Source organism: Rhinolophus ferrumequinum (assembly GCF_004115265.2).
Source record: "Rhinolophus ferrumequinum isolate MPI-CBG mRhiFer1 chromosome 15 unlocalized genomic scaffold, mRhiFer1_v1.p scaffold_54_arrow_ctg1_1, whole genome shotgun sequence".
NCBI classification, from domain to species: Eukaryota; Metazoa; Chordata; class Mammalia; order Chiroptera; family Rhinolophidae; genus Rhinolophus; species Rhinolophus ferrumequinum.
In genome coordinates, this window is record NW_022680357.1 from 11871963 (window position 1) to 11888142 (window position 16180).

Consider the following 16180-nt stretch of genomic DNA (forward strand, 5'->3'; position numbering starts at 1 on the left):
CAATTTAAAGGATGCATTTAGTTGTGGCTGGAGGTTCTTCAAAATAGAAACAGTTCTGGCATTGAACGTTTTATAGTCTGGGTCGTCTTGGCTGAAGTTCCACGAGGGGTTGCCTTGGTGTCTTATTTGCTGAATCATCATTTTGAACTGTTTGGTTGCAATTTTTTATGCTCCAAGGGTACAGGAATTCTGTGGAATTTGACATGGGTGACGCAAATTCTCTGAGTCTTCACAGTGGTCATTTTTCATGGCCTTGGAAATGTCACAGTATGTTCCCGAAGTCAGTGTTCGTACGGTTTGAAAATGGGCATCAAGTAGATTGTTTTAGGTTTCATTGGGTTAAATAAGTCAACATTATATATTTATGAACCAGGTCATAAAAGGGTATGAGAAATAGCCACATTTGAGAGCAAACTACACCAGCAATTGGAAGTTTTATGGCCAAATCTCACAGCCCTGAAAGATATGGTATATTTCACCAACTCTGACACGGCAACTGCTGTGAGCCGTTCTGGCGTTGATGGAAACAAGCACATTGTCTTTTAGATGGATGGCAAGTTGAACTGAAATGCATGTGAGTCCTAACCATCCTGAGTGAGTGAACGTGATCGTGGAGTAGACAAAGCTGAAATGGGGGAGTCCCTGGCTATCAAAGGTGACTGTTAACCCTGTTCTCATTTGAAGTTTCAATCTTTAGGATGAGTTTTGAATCAGCACTCACAGGAAATAACTAACTCACTGAAGTCATCCAAGCTTTCCATCATTCCATCAGGCAAAGGGCAAGGTACATTAAGGAATCTTGCCTTACTGAGTGACTTTTATTTAATGTTGTACTGAAAAAAAATGCACTGCTTAGAGATGGGTGTCCAGGCACCAAATAATTCAGATGTCTCTTGTGACAGACTAACTTGATTTATTTCTGATACTTGCTTTTACTCTGTATCTGTGTCTGTGTGGTCATTGATCTTTTATATCAAGAAAAAAAAATGTGCCTTGTAATATTGTAGTGGGTGGAATTAAACCAGAGCATTCCTGGTGAACTGCAAGGGAGAATTCCAGGTGTAATGTCACAAACATTGCATTCTCACCAGAATCACCGCAGATGTTAATATCATGTAATCCTGCTAGGTTGATCTAATCCTTATTTCCTAGAATGCTTAGGCATATCTGGGAAATAAGCGTATAGCTTTTTCACAGATGTATATTAGTAAGTCTATATAACTAATTCACTAGTTGGTAGTAATGATAGGTTTCCTCGTGATGACTTTGTCTTTTTATTGATTTTCAGGAGCTATTTATGTATGATAGACACAGGGGAAAAGTGGCATGTTCAGAAGAAGGAATGATTTTCAGAGTTCATTGACAGGATAGGACTAGATGACTGATATCTCTCAATTATTAGGGATTCAAGAAGCCAAGCAGGCAGCAGAGCTCGCTTTCACCAATCGAGGACTAGGAGAGAAGGAATTCAGTCTGATGATTGGAAATTAAGACCAGCCCTTAGTGCCAGAAGTAGAATGCACCTACTGAATATAAAAGCCTCTTCTGGACATTACAGGAGCTAGAAAGGTGTACTATTAGAAAAAATGGAAAGAAAGATGTGTCTGCTTATAATATACAAAAGGGGGCATGTTCATGCCATTTTTAGGGTGTTCTTCACTAGACATCCGAGCTACCGGATTTGACTGAGAACTCAATAGTCCCCGACTTACATGTCATTTTCATCTCTGTCCAACAATCCACTCAACATTCCTTTAAGATAGTATGTTAATCATTTCCATCTATTTCTCTCTCCTCATCTTCTTAATACTAATGCTAAATCACGTTCTGATCTTGCTCTTGTGCTGGGGTCAAATGTGAAGAGAATCAAAAGTCGGTGTTGAAATCTGGGCATTTAGAAAGAGGGTTGTGGAGAAGAACTAGGGTGGAGTCAAGTAGGGAGGAGAAACTTTCAGTCTGGGGACATTTTGGCCAACATTTCTGCATACATTTCCTGTGGTTGATTCGTCCTGCGATAGGCAGGACTTGCCTCTCTCTGAAGATGCATTTTTCTTCTCCTGATGCTGCTCATGTTCCTTCCAGGCAGTCAGTGATATTGCCTAAAAATATTTAGTCTGATAATCAAAAAGGCCTTGACCTCTTTGATTAACAGGATGTAGATTCAGACGAGACAGTGATTTTCTGCAAATGCTCTTGGGCGTCTGTATAATTATAGTTTGCTTTTGAAGGCACATTTCGTCCTCAAGTGTTATGAACATACTCTGTCTCCTCAACCTCAGCCTCCCTGCCTGCCACCCCTTTTGGGAGTGGAGGGTAAATACAGGCTCCCTTCAGTCGTAAGAATGGGAGACGTGAGTGGGGTGGTGGATACGAGGATACAACCTGGAGCAACGCTTCTCCACGTGTTTGTGTTAATATACTAAAAAAACAAAATTGGAATTTTGGAATTACTTTGTATTTACAGAAAAATGAAAAAGGGAGCACACAGTCTGTATGCTCCTCACCCAGTTTTCCCTAATGTTGACCTCTTACGTTACTGTGGCACACATGGCAAAACTAAGGAATCAACGTGAGTACATTATTTTCACCTCAACTGGACACAGTGTTTGAATTTCACTAGTTTCTTCGTAAATATCTCTTTACTGTTCCAGGATCCAATCCAGAACTCCACTCTATTTAGTACAGCAGCCTTGGTGGTCGGATTTGGGTTATGCAGTAGTGTTTCATGATGTGGTAAAGACTAGAAACAATACTAAGTAAGTCGGCAGCAAGGACATCGCCTTTATTGCCACAGTATAAAAATTTCTCCCTGTGCCTGTAAAAACATCCACATAAAATTGCTCACCAGGTCAGTGCTGGAATGTGGCTATCCTGACTGTGGTTTCACTTGCACTCACGGGACAAAGTACCTTCAGTCTCCGTGCAAACATGCGGCCCCTCTTTGAAATTGGGTTGATGTTACACTGTTTATTTTACAGCATAAACTGAGCAAGTGAGATCTCACCTCAAACTGAGGAAAATGCTGACTTCCTATTTCGGGACACAAAAGCCATCAGCAAGACCAGGCCCCGATTCCAGCCTCACCCCACCCCTATGCCCCCAGGACCATTCCCAAGTAACAAGGAGCCAGAGGAAAGGCAGATTTATTGTTTAGTTCCTGAAGATGTTGTATAGCTCCTACCTAGGGCCAGATGGATTTCCGTTCGTTCCTCCATATTAACCAAGGCACCTGGACGTCCTATACTTGACTTTTGGAGATACTGGTAGGGATATTCCCAAATATTTAAAAAAACAATGGGGGGTGGGATGGGGAATTTCCTATTCAGGGCAGGCAAAAGGGTAAATATAGATATGAGTGTATGAGACTATAAAATGTGTCAGATTGTGTAATGTGAACAGCGACTTAGACAAACAACATTCTAAACCCCCAACCCATTAAATCGTCAACACCTTATTAGGTTGGTAATATTATTTTCACCACCATAAGGTTGGGAAACTGAGACTCAGAGAGGTTAAATGGCTTGTCCAGAGTTCATACAGCTACTGAATCATGGAGCTGGGATTTCAGTGGAGCAAGTGAGACCCCAGGGTCAGTGTTGTTAACTGTTATACTACATGACCTCTCCTTGAGGTACAGGTGTTTGCGGATAGGGAGGTCTTCTTCCCCCGGGAGTAGAAGTCATTAAAGGATATGCTCTGTGAATCTGAAGATCTCTCAGCACCCTAGGAAAGAGAGCTGTTTCCAAAATATACTGCCGTGTATCTAGTGTCTTGTGATGAGTTCTCCCTTAGGGGGAATAAGATGTTGTATTTGTGGAGCACTTGCTATGTACCAGGCATTGGATGTTAAAGCTTTGAATGGATTAGCTCATTTCGTGCTCAAACCAACCCTCAGACAGCCTGGCTCATTTCTGCAAGTGTCAGGGTCTCGACACTTGCGCTTCTGCTCCCACACCCGGCTTTCACAGCTTATGCCCATTGCCACGTCCTTAGAGGGCACTTCTTTGGCTCCCAAGTCACCTACTATTTGTTCCCCATGTCTCCACTATTTCCATCATAACTTTGATTCTCTCTGAAATTATCATACTCATGATTCATGCCTCTTCCACTACATACACTGTAAACTCCACGAGAGCAAATGCTGTGTGTTGTCACAGCTGCACCCCCCACGGCAGGAACCGGGCTGGCTCATGGCAGCAGCTCCATAAATTTTTGTGCAATGAATGAAAAAGCCTATGGAAGAGGTATCATTATTTCTGTTTTATGAAGGAGAAAACTGAAAATTCATGGAAATTAAGGAACTCATCTAACATGATGACTGAGATTTTCTTTTAAAATCTCCAGGAACCTACAAAATGGGGGCGGGGTGGGGGGGCGGATCACAGATGAAACAAAGTGGGGAAAATATTATTATTGCAGCTGGATGACTAAATACATGGGTATTCATTATCCTATTTTCTTTATCTTTGTGTATATAGTGGTACCTTGGTTTTCAAACGTAATCCATTCCAAAAGACCGAGTTCTGAAACTTTCAAAAACCGAGGCATGATTTCCCCATAGGAAGTAACGCAAAATAGATTAATCCATTCCAGACCTTTAAAATCAACCCCTAAAACTGCAAATTTAGCATGAATTTTACTATCTAATGATAGCATAGATCCATAAAATTTACGGCGTAAACCGAAATGGTCGTCAGTGGAGACATTTGAAAACCGAGGTGCCACTGTATTTGGAAATGTCCACAATAAAATTAAAAATTAAAGAACTTGTCCCTGATACCATAATAATAAATAGAAGAGCCAGGATTCAAACCCATGTCTGTCTGCCCCCTTAGCCTGGATGCACGGTGGTTGTCTTCTGGTGAATTCCAGGCTCAGGAAGGGTGGGACGCAGGACCAGCACACAGGCTTCAGTAGGAGGAGTGAGTGAAGATGCATCGCCGCCTTATCTGTCCTTCCTGTGGTCAACCACTCTGTCCTTCAGTCCACACGATCCAGAGAGACAAAGTGGGATGGGTTTCCTCTGACCAGCCAATGGCCTGGCTTCCCCTGGGTCAGCTGTCTGACTCCACCCATTCTATCCGTTGGGGTGGGGGGTGGAGTGTCTTAGGGCTCCCAGTCAGGACTGTAGGGGGGCGGGTTCTCCGAGAAGGCCATGCTTGAGAAGCAAGGTGGGGGCAGGATCGCATTTGTTTTATTCACCCCTGTATCTCCAGTGCCTAGACATCATGCAGCGTTCAGCAGGTGTTTGCTGAATGAACGAGTATATGCGCACATGATTGACTCTCTAGCCCAAGGTCTGTAAGAAGCCTGGTGGAACCCATGAGCAGATTTTGAGTTTTGAGGGAACTCACGTGAGGCTTTAAGTCTCTTCTATGAAGCCTCAGCTACCAACATCTGAAGATCTGTGACTGTCGTGGTTTTGGCCCATGGGTCAGTGAGTTATAGGGTTCGTAGGAGTTAGGGGGTGGACGTATACTGGATCAGCGAAAGCCGTAGCCTGAATTGACTTTGTGTGGTCTCAGACCGAGAGCTCTGGCTTTGTCTTGAGGTATTCAGCGTTATAGGGGAGCCCCTGACATGTGGGTGATGCTCACTAAACATGTCTCGTGTGTCCTTGAGACAGTGCAGTGAGGGAACGGGGGACATGGGCTTGGGAGTGGGCATAACTGGACTGGGTGTCTGCTCTGTCACCTCCTAGCTGTGCAGTCTTGGAAAAACTAATTTAATTCTCCGAACCTCAGTTTCCCATTCTATGAAGGGAGCAAAATAACATTTCCCTTTCAAGATTGTTGTGAGGATTAAATGAATGAACACATAGACTTTAGCATAGTGCTCGGTAGCATAAATGGTGGTGGTTACTATTATTATTTATGGAATGAGGGGGACATTGGTGCTAAAGTGGTCCATTCACCAGGGGACAGTGATACATATCACCATGAATTCACTGTGCAGTTGTCTTCAACAGTGAAAATGTTTTCACTCTGGGTGTCAGCTGATAACACGATTTGTGTGTGTGTGTTTGTTACTACTAATGTTTTTGATGCAAATGAGATCTGAAGAAACTGTCAGTTCCTTCTCAAGGAAATAGCTCTAATGGAGCAGCTGTCCCATTCTTCACCATTTGTTCCTGTCTTCTGTTTTTCTTTTATTCCCATTTAAAACACATGAGCTTTTGTTCTGCTAGAAATATTGATTTTTAATATTCTATTTACCCTGGCAGACCAGGCCAGTAGGAATCGGTATGGCCCCAAACATGTCTTGTATTTCTATCCAAAAAGTGAGATTGTGTGTATGTGTATGTGTGTCCATATGCAAGCAACAGAAATAGAGCAAACAGAGCCCTTAAAAGAAAAAAAAAATCACCGCTTTCTGTAAGTCATCTCCTGGGCTCTTTTCAAAAATTGCTACTAATGCTGGCCACATGGCATTGCCTAATTAGATTTGCATTGCCTTTCCAAAGTACTTCCAACCAGCTGTAGGACTATTTGTAAAGAAAGCCGAAGTGCTCATCACAGTGTCTGGTTTAGTCGAAAAGATGCCAAGTTCTGTTCCTTGCATACTAGGAAAAGCCTATCCTTGGACACAGTTCCTTTGGGAGAGCATTTCTATTTATATATTAGGATTAAATGTTGCAGCATGCCTATGATGTGACTGACACAGCGTGGATAAAAAAAGAGGAAGAAATAAAACAGAATAATGTTTGTTCTGGACCTACCACACGCATGCATTATACTTCTCACAACTCCAGGAAATAAATGAAATAGGTATTTGCATCCACATGTTATAGAGGAGGAACCCATGGCTCAGAGAGTTTAAGTAACTTGCCCAAGGCCACAGAGATGTTTGGTAAGGAGTTCAGACACTAGATGTGGCTTTTAAACCCTGTATTTCATTCATGACCTTTCTCATGCCTTCCCCAAGGACCCACACAGGGTTATGTACCAGATTATCTCTTCTTCTCCTTATGTATTGATTTCCACTAAGAATCACTATAGATGACACTCATCTTTGAAAATAGACCGACTCAGATAAAGTCACCATTTCTGTCCTGGAGGACTCAGATTTTTAGACAATTCTTTGCTTTCTTGTCATTAATATTTCCATGTAATCAATCAACGTTCAACTGGTGTTTATTAAAATCTTGCTATGTATCAGGCAATGTGGTAGGCATTGGAAGTATGAGGATGAATGAGACAAAAATAGGAAATGTCCTGTCGTGTTTATTATGTGGGGTCAGGGATGAAAGAGTGGACAGGTAATTAATTGCACAGCAGCAGGATAGGAGTAAATACCAGATGCTATGGGAGCATGCAGGCGGCTTCTTTAAAACGCCTGAGGCTGAGGGAGAGGGAAGAGAGAGTAGGACAGATTTTCCTGAAAAGCTGATATTTTGTTCTGGGAGAGAAATACCATCCCCCCCCCAACAACTTTCCAAGAATCGGAATGAAAGAAAGCCAAAAATTTTCATGTCCTGACTTTTCTCATCTTTGATTGTCTTAGAAAATAGATCTCTCTTGCAGGTCTGGTTAGTTTTATATAAATTGTATAAAGGGTAAGAGGATTTTGTTAGGGTCACACTGCTTTGTTAGGAAAATAACAATGACATGTCTGACACAGGAAGATCAAAACTTCAGGACCAGCTCTCGATAGTTGAATACAGTTTCTTTTCCGAGAACTCGTACAGCTCAGTTAGCTTGCATCTCTTCAAGGTTAGTGTTGAAATTTTTATTCTTTTAAATATAACAGCCAATATAAAATTAAGCAACATAGTTTAATACCATAATACATATATTAGAATAATTTATAATGTTTTAGGAAACTGCCAAAAAAAAAATCCCAATAAGAGTTCTCAGTAAAGTTAATTACAATTTGAAAAGGAAATCCCAACACATTAGTCTGAGAATGCAGTTAATGAAACTAAGTGTAATCATAATCTGAATATTTCATTAAATGAAGATTTAAACTCATTAAGTTAGGTATTAGGCCTGGAGTTGTGCTCACACGAAGACTGCCATGCTCAAAGCACAGCCAGTATTTTACTCATTTAAATCTAACCTTTTGTCCAGGGAGATGGACCGGCTCCTCGGAGATCTGTCCATGGTGCTGAATCACGCCCTGGATGTAATTATTCAGTTCAAAACACCCAGAAGGAATAGTTTATCTTATAGAATTTCGGAGCTGGAGGGAACTTTAGGAATTATCTTGCCTTTGGTTCACCATACTTTTGGTTTCAAAGATAATTAAAAATTAAAATTAACTGAAGAAATGGGGGCCCAACATAGTGTACTAACTTTCAGTTTTGCCAAGAAAGGAAATTATGTAAAAGGGAACGCTTGTGCACTGTTGGTGGGATTGCAGACTGGTGCAGCCGCTATGGAAAACAGTATGGAGGTATCTCAAAATTCTGAAAATGGAACTACCTTATGATCCAGTAATTCCACTCCTAGGTATCTATCCGGAGAAATCCAGAACTTCAATTCAAAAATCTCTATGCACTCCTATGTTTATTGCAGCACTATACACAATAGCTAAGACATGGAAACAACCAAAATGCCCATCGGTAGATGATTGGATTAAGAAACTGTGGTACATTTATACAATGGAGTATTATGCAGCCATAAGGAAGAAAGAAATCTTACCATTTGCAACAACATGGATGGATCTAGAGAACATTATGTTAAGTGAAATAAGTCAGACAGAGAAAGATAAGTTCCATATGATCTCACTTATTTGCGGATTCTAAAGAAAAGAATAAGTGAATGAACTAATCAGAAACTGGGAGACAATGAGGAAAAACTGAGGGTTGCTAGATGGGCGGGGGGAGTGGGGGGTGGGGGGAAGGGTGAGGGGATTGGAGGGCAGTCGGTGACCACAGGATGGCCACGGGGTTTGAAAATTAATCTGGGGAACGTAATTTGGTGGTTACCAGAGCGTAAGGGGGTTGGGGGGTGGGGGATGAGGGTGAGGGGGATCAAATGTACGGTGATGGAAGGGGAGCTGTCTCTGGGTGGTGAACACACAGTGTGATTTATGGATGATGTGATTCAGAATTGCACAACTGAAATCTATGTAATTCTACTAACAATTGTCACCCCAATAAATTAAAAAAAATAAAAAAAAAAAAAAAAAAAAAAGTAACTACTAAATACTCTCACCATCATTTCATACATGATATGGACATTTTAGCACCAAACATTTAGTTAAGAAATCATTCTCAAAATAAAATGGAATTCCTAAATGAAATGAAACCAGTGTCATGAGAAATTTATGCCACCATCCTCATTTTTTTCTCATTTTTGTTTCTCCCTCCAGTCAGTTGAAAACAAGAGTGTAGATTTGCATTTTTGGTAATCACTGATCATTCCTTAAATGGTCTTATCATATATGTGTCTATGTATGTATGTATATATGTATATGTAGAGAGATTATAGTCATCCCATTCTCTGCATTGTTTCAAATAATGAAACTGAGATCCAGGAAAATGTATGGTTTTCTTAATGTGATACAACCATGAAACCTGTTAGGTTAAAAAATGTTATTGACTATTTAGGACACAATTACTGGTCACAAATACCTGTTGACGGGGCCATTCTCTGAAATGGACTTAAGGATATAAAAGAAGGGATAGATTTCATAGCTACTGGTGCAGCACTGCTTTAGTTTGATGCCTCACCACTTATTCAAAGGAAGCTCTTTGAAATATTCAGATGTCCTTGCCGTTTTAACAAAATGTTGAATTTTCTAAAGCCCAAGAATTGGAAGTTGTGCAAGTGAAGGGCGTGGTATTTGATTTCTTTTATTGAGTAGTAACAAGGAATGGAGGTGGAAGCGCCTCCATATAATGGTCAGAGGCATTATTTTAAAAAATTGAGTGCATATATTCAAAGTCAAAGAAGGTCCTCAGTCAAACAATTCTTTGATAATAGCTGACAAGGACATTGCATAAGCATGCTTAAAAAAATCGTTCTTATGAAATTTTTTTGTTCTGCTAATCAGCTTAGAGGTAGCTAGGTTCAGATCTTGGTACTGCTTTAAAACATGCATTTATTGTTATTTTAATTACATAATTATTGCGTACATACATATAATTATAAAAATCTTCACATAATATGGTACTGAACATCTTGTTTCTGTCATTGATGATGACCTCTTTATAGATACAAACATGATCTCCAGTCATAGAATTATTTATTCTATGTAAACTAAGTATCTTATTTCAGCATGAACTTTTTGGTGAACTGTTGAAGAGAAAAATCACTGCTAGGGTTACTAGGAGGCTAGAATATACACCTGGAGCTGTTGGAAGCCGTCTTGCCACTATAAGGGGAGAACCTGCTCTGAAATAAAGACATTGCAGAGAAAGGCAGAATGGAGAGGTGAAGAGAGTGAATTTAGTTCTGGTGATTGTTTGAGTTCCTGGATCTAGCCACACCTGAAGCCACAGGGTTTTCAGCAACAGAAGAGAATGGCTTTCTTTCAAACTTAATTTCAGGTGAGGTTCTGTCCCTTGCAATGGAAAGAATGTGAATTTCTATAAGCAAAAGCTACCATTTATAAATTACCCACAATTTTCAAAGCGTGTATCTCATTTAAATCTTACAAAAGTCACCTGGAATTACAGCGCCTTAGCCAGGAATACCCAAATCTATCCATAAATGTACTGACTCTGTTGTGATTTTATCCTTCTAGATCGTGAGCTTGTTGAGGTCTAGGATGATGCCATTTTTTGGTGTGTGTATCTTGATTCCCAGCATTTAGACCTGAGGTCACAACAGGCAATTAATAAATGTTTGGTGAATAAACTAGTGAATCCCTGCCCTTAGCTGGTTGTGATTGGTCTTAGCTAACATAGCTAGGTAAGTGGCATAACAAGGACCGCAACCCCATTATCCAAGCTCCAGATGTAGTGCTCCTGCTTCCCCACCTTGCATTTGGACATGGGGCAATTTGGGGGTGCAGTGACATTTGGGTTTTCACCTTAACTTCATTACATCACTTTATATCACTTTGTTACATCACCTTCTTAAAACCATCCAATTGAGCTTTCCATTGCTCATTTCCACAACAACAACAACAAAAATAATAATAATAAATAATAATAATAATAATAATAATAATAATAATAATAAATTAAACTTACTGTATGCCTGCAAGGTCCAACATCATCTGCCTGAGCTCCTCTCCTACTCTTCATCTCACTCACTTGATCATAGAGAGGTCTCTTTTCTCTTATTGGGTCCTGCCAGGATGGCTTCTACCTCAGGATCTTGAGTTTTGCTCATCCCTCTGCCTGCAGTACCTTCTCCAGATCATTGCAATGTATACTCCTTCCTATCATTTAGGTCTTGGCTACACTGCTCTCTCCTCCCGGAAGCCTTCCCTGTAGAAATCAGCCATTCTATATACAAAGAATCCCACCACCATCCCTCTCTATTAGGTCACCACTTTATTTTCATCATAGCTCATGTCACTACCTAAAATTGTCTTGTTGACTTGTTTCTTTTGTATCTTTCCTGCCAAAATGTCAGTTCCACGAGACCAGGGACCTTGTATGTCTTACTCCTCACGCATCTGAGTGCCTGGTGCGTATAGCTGCTCTATAACAATTGGTTGAAAGAACGCTCTCAAAATACAATACTGGACACATTTCTCAAGTAATTGCTACTATTACTTTGTCAATTCATTGGGTTTTATTTCTTGTGGACTAAACCTTCAGTGTTGTTTTCAGAGTTTAGCAAATGCCAAATTATGTGCCAAGAGAGAAGTTGCATACATTTAAAAGATCACAAATACATATTCCAGCACTACCTGGAAATTATGAAATGTCACACAAAAGCAAGGTTTTCAAAGTCCAGTCCACCAATTTAATCACAGTTGATATTTTCTTCAATAGTATTTCCTCCTGTTTCATTTCTTTCAGTTTTTCTGTATCATAGATTGCCTTATAATGTCTCTGTCCATGCTGACTCTCAATTTCATTAGCATGAAAGCAAAATAAGGAGGGGATTGGGTATGTTTAATATTTATGAAATAACTGTTGTGTTGATATGGATAATAAAAAAAACCCTTTATGATGCAAAGTAATCTTAATAATCCCCTGCTTAGGATCACAACATTGATTTTTATGTATTGCCAAGCAGACTATAAATCTCCACCAGCTATGTTCCACATTTAATTATTATATTTAAAAGAAAGTCTTAAAACCCAAAGGGAGGAGGTGGTGGGTACAAAGGAAAAAAAAAAAAGGAATAGATACACAGATCATTTCCTATCCTATAATTGGGCAATCACCCAATGACAAGCCTTAAGCCCTGACTTATCTGGGGCTAAGATCAAGTATTTACGTACCCTGTGACTCTGAATCCCAAAATGCCCCAAGTATGCCACGGGATCTTATAATCCTCACCCTTGGAGCAAAATCAGGTCAAGCTAAGAAAAGCACTTAGGAACAAAAGATGCAGTCTCTGGATTTTTAATCACGAATGCTCCGAGTGAGCGTTGCTTGCCTCCCAGGATACTTTTTAGGAAAAGTACAAGAGGAAGATGGGATATATCATGCCGTGGATAGAGGGGACGGAGGGAGATTTTGTTCTTGGCTATCTTTTCCTGGTTTTTTTATCTTGATGTCCCATTGCAGTTACTTCAGCAAGGTTTCTGTTCACTTTAGCCCATTTTATGAAGCAACCGCTGTATGTGAAATACACTCTGAGGCTTACTTGGAGGTAAAAGTAATAACATCAATAGTTAGCATTTATTGGATACCTGCTGTGTGCCAGGTATTTCAAATATGTTATCTCATTTAATTCTCTTTACCACCCTGCAAAGTAAGTAGGATTATCTATATCTGATATAGTAAACAGGCTTAGGTTATCCATCTGATACATGGATTCAAATACAGCATAGCCTGACTCCAAAGTCTGGGCTCTTTCTTCTACGCAGAGAAGGCACAGGGTTCCTTTTGGGTGCTGACTGCTGACTGATAGTGGCTACCTGAAGTGAAGTGTTGGGAGGGATTTTGAAGCCATATTGAAGCACTCAGTGGGCATGAGTGCTGAGATTGATTAGCCATGTCTGCTCTGAGAGAAGTTTAGAAGCGTACTTATGTGCCACATTTACACCCCTGTTTGTTTAAATTTTTTTCCAATACAATATTATATTAGTTTATTCCATACAATATTAATATTCCATACAATATTATATTAGTTTCAGGTGTACAACACAGTGATTAGACATTTGTTTAACTTGTGAGATGATCACCCCATAAGTCTAGTACTCACCTGACACCATCCATAGTTACTACAATATTATTGACTCTATTCCCTGTGCTGTATGTTACATCCCTGTGACTATTTTGTAACTACCAATTTATCCTTCTCAATCCCTTCCCCTTTTTCACCTATACCCTCACCCACCCCTCCCATCTGGAAACCATCATTTTTTTTTCTCTGTATCTATGAGTTTGTTGCTGTTTTCATTTGTTTTTAAGATTACATAAATGAAATCATATAGTATTTGTTTTTCTCTATCTACCCATTTCACATAATATAGTACCCTTTAGGTCCATCCATGTTGTCACAAATGGCAAGATTTTGTTCTTTTTTATGGCTGAGTAATAGTCCATATTTTGTGTGTGAGTGTGTGAATGTGTGTGTGTGTGTGTGTGTGTGTGTGTATTTCACATCTTTATCCATACGTCTATTGATTGACACTTAGGTTGCTTCCATATCTTGGCTATTGTGAATAATGCTGCAATGAACATAGGGGTTCACACCTCCATTTTTGCTACCTATGTGATAAGAACCCCTCAAAGCACTTACGATTTTGTAAATGAGGGAAGATAAATGTAATATAACATGAGGGACTGTAAACCAGACTGATGTATTGGAGAGGCCTCAAGCGCGTGGTGCCTAACATATGGAGTTTGCATGTAGAGTGGGGATTAGCATATTTTTGCTTAATGAATCAATGAGTACATGAACGGGGAATTTGGGGCATGTGATAGGAGAACCTTTTGTTCTCCTATGTTCTCTAAGCTATTTATGTGTATCAAGTCAGACCATCATAAAACTACATACCAGACCTGCATTCCTTTGATTGTCACAGAGATGCCTACCCAGAACTGTGTTTTAATAGTATAGCCTTGATTTTTTTAAAAAAATCATGGTTGATGTAACAAAGGGCAACGTGAAGAATGCATATGTCTTCTTGTAAACCTGCTATTGAAAATGGGGCATGTTATGTTCAATGTCCTTTACATAGAGAATGACTTCTGTATTACACATATATTCAATACATCTTTTTTTAAATTACTTTTTATTTATTTATTTGTTTATATTATAAATAATATTATATAAATAATATATTATAAATAATATATTATATATTATTTAATAAATAATAAATAATATATTATAAATAATATGTTATAAATAAATAATAAATACTTAATTATTTATTTAAGGAGGGCATGCCCCAGTGGGGCATGTGGGGATCGAACCGGCAACCTTGGCGTTATCAGCACCATGCTCTAACCAGCTGAGCTAACCAGCCACCCCTTAATACATCTTTTTCTTGCGTCATCTCGTTAGACACTGTGCTAGTGGAGCAAAAAACAAGCCAGGTCTCTGACCTCTAGTGTCTACGTTTGAAAGGGGGGAAGACTGTTCACATATCCAATAGGTAAATGTAACAATTATTACCTGTGATAAATACGGGAGGAAACAAGTATCATGTTTCCCCCAAAATAAGACCTAGCCAGATAATCAGCTCTAATGCGTCTTTTGGAGCAAAAACTAATATAAGACCCGGTCTTATATTACATTACATTATATTACATTATATTATACCTGGTCCTATATTACAGTAAAATAAGACTGGGTCTTATATTAATTTTTGTTCCAAAAGACGCACTAGAGCTGATGGTCCGGCTAGGTCTTATTTTCGGGGAAACACGGTAAGGTGCTGGGATAAAGAATAAGAAGGCCACCTGATATCGCTGAAGAAGTGACAATTACGGTGAGACCCAAGGATGAATGAGAAGGAACCATTCAAATGAAAAGTTAGGGGAAGTGGCATTCTAGATAGAAAAACAGAATGAGCAAAGGCCCCAGGGTGGAGAAATACTTCATCATGCGGGTGAAAATAAAGGAAGCCCAATGGGGCTAGTCTGGTGATGGAGAGGGAGAGATTGCATAAATACATGTGGAGAAATGCTATTCAGAAATGGAAACAAAGGGAGATGCTATTTATAGACTATAGCTGTAATTTTTGAGCACCTACTGTGTGCTAGGCACTTTGTTAAGTGCTTTACATCTATTATATGGCGTCTCCATGGTTGATTTGTTGCTCTCATAGTGCTTCCCAATGGGTGTTCCACTGAACACTAGTCTTTTGAGATGTTCTGCAAGATTCTAATTTCTTGGCCCAAAATATTTGGGAATACCTACACGCTCTCCCTACGTCTTGGAGATTTTTCAGTATATATTAGCACATTCAAGATAGAATAAATGCAATAAAGCCATTTACAACTGTGTTCATTTCAATGTTTTACAAACCGATTTCCTATCTATTACACATCTTTCTGTGTAACAATTATTGATAGATAGAGGAAATAATATTCTAGAGAGCTGACTTTGAAGGATGCTGCTGGATTAATGTTTGCATGGCCCCATTTATCATCTTCTTTGGTGGTAAACTCATTAGGTTCCAAGGTAATCCATTCTGCTTTCCGGCATCTATGCATAGGGAGTTTTCCTTATGCTTGTTGCAAAGTTATCAGCCAAACCTCTTCGAACAGCTTAACAAAGGACGGAGAGGCCAACGCTATTAATACTTGTCTATCATCCCTGCTCTGCACCCTCGTAGTCTGTTATCCTTCAAGGCTCAGGGTAGCTAGTCTGTATCTGGGTATTTTGGGTACAAGCAGCAGAAATCAGAGCTGTGTGGTTTAAGCAAACAGGAAACGCCTTGGAAGAATACAGGTTGGTTCGCAGAACTGGAGGAACCTCTGCAGAGCAGAGCTTGAGATGGCAGGAACCTGGGCAGCTCTAACCGGGGTTGGTGGCGTCAGCCAATGCACCGTCTCGTCAGAGCTTCCCTGCTCCAGGAATGAGTGTAAGTGGTTTTTTCTTTGTGCTCGCTGCAGTGACGTTTAAGGGGCCAGGGAAGTGTCCACTGG

General features: G+C 39.8%; 1 protein-coding gene across 2 annotated transcripts in view; it reads left to right on the plus strand.

Annotated features, from left to right (window-relative positions):
* The window catches only part of SHISA9 (shisa family member 9), a 249423-nt gene that overhangs the window by 12780 nt on the left and 220463 nt on the right, over positions 1–16180 (plus strand). The window lies entirely within an intron of this gene.